This window comes from Monodelphis domestica, chromosome 4 (assembly GCF_027887165.1).
Source record: "Monodelphis domestica isolate mMonDom1 chromosome 4, mMonDom1.pri, whole genome shotgun sequence".
Taxonomy (NCBI): Eukaryota; Metazoa; Chordata; class Mammalia; order Didelphimorphia; family Didelphidae; genus Monodelphis; species Monodelphis domestica.
Genome location: NC_077230.1, coordinates 354,415,631 through 354,417,116, shown reverse-complemented (window position 1 = coordinate 354,417,116; position 1,486 = coordinate 354,415,631). Strand labels below are relative to the sequence as shown.

The 1,486-nt window shown below is 45.2% G+C and overlaps 1 pseudogene; it reads right to left on the bottom strand.

Annotated features, from left to right (window-relative positions):
• Positions 1-292: 292 nt before the first annotated feature.
• Positions 293-1,238, bottom strand: LOC100617125 (olfactory receptor 52H1-like; annotated as a pseudogene).
• Positions 1,239-1,486: the final 248 nt, after the last annotated feature.

Sequence of the window (1,486 nt, the reverse complement as noted above, 5' to 3'; positions counted from 1 at the left end):
GAAGCCAGATTTTGAACCCAGGACCTCCCATCTCTAGGCCTGGCTTTCAATCCACTGAGCTACTCAGCAGCCCTCCCCATATCTTATAATCTTAAGAAGTTGCCTAGAGAATTGAGAGGGGAAGTGATTTGCCCAGGATCATTTAGTCCAGTGTTATCAGAAGCCACACCTCAGTTCAGATTTTCCCAATTTCCTAATTATACTAAATTCTTCACTCTATTTCATATCCAGCATGTTGATAACTTTGGTTCCAAGGTTCCACACTATTCTTCATCCTAGCTTTGTTCCCAAATTATTGTACTGCCTTTAGTCTAAAGAGGAGAATAACCTTGTCACGTATCTGCTTAGTTCTCACTCCATAGATAAGGGGGTTGAGTGCTGGTGGGATGGCCACATAGAAGTTGGAAAATAAGACGTGGAATATTGTGGCCAAAGCGATGCACCAGCCCAGAGAAGAGAGCTGGAGTGTAGAACAAGAGGATGACACAGATGTGGGAGCCACAGGTGCTCAAAGCCTTTTGGTGAGCACCACGGGAAGAGAGGTTGAAGACAGATCGGAGGATGAAGATGTAGGAGACAGCAATTAGAGCCATGTCAGAGAACACAGTCATCATGGGCACAGCAAAGCCATACCAGATGTATGTCAGCTATATGTCAGCACAGGATAGCCTGGCCACACCAATATGTTCACAGAACGTATGTGGGATGATGCGTGTTCGACAATAAGGAAGATGTTTGAGGAGGAAGACACATGGCAGGATGACAGAGAAACTGCGGACCACAATGCCCACAATGATCTTGGCAGCAATCTGGGGGGTCAGCATGGTGGTGTATCTCAGTGGGGAACAGATGGCCACATAAAGGTCATATGCCATGGCCAGCAGGATACCTGAATCTATGATGAAGCTACAGTGAAGGAAGAACATCTGCGTGAGGCATCCAGAGAAGGTGACTTCTTGGGCTCCTAACCAGAAGATGCCAAGGGTTTTAGGGATGCTTGTTGTGGACATTATGACATCAGTGGCAGCCAGCATGGAGAGGAAGAAGAACATGGGCTCGTGAAGGCTGTGCTCTACAGCAATGAGCCACAGTAAAAAGGTGTTACCTGCAACAGTCACGAGGTATATGGCACAGAGGGGGACCCCAATCCAGGTATGGAACTGTTCTAGCCCTGGGATCCCCCACAAGGTGAAAGAACCAGGATTGAAGCTGCTTAGGTTGAATATGTCCATGATGGTTGGGAGTCACACAGCTCCTAGTCCTGAAGGTTTGTAATAATAATAATAATAATAATAATAAACCAGCAGATATATTGTGCTTTAAGGTCAGCAATGTGCTTCATTAATGTTATCTCATTTGCTCCTTACTTCAACAATCACTTTAAGAACTGAGTGATATCATTAACCTCATTTTTCAGATGAAAGGGAAACTGAGACAGAAATTAAGTGACTTGCCTATGGTCACAGACCTATAAGTGTCTGAGACA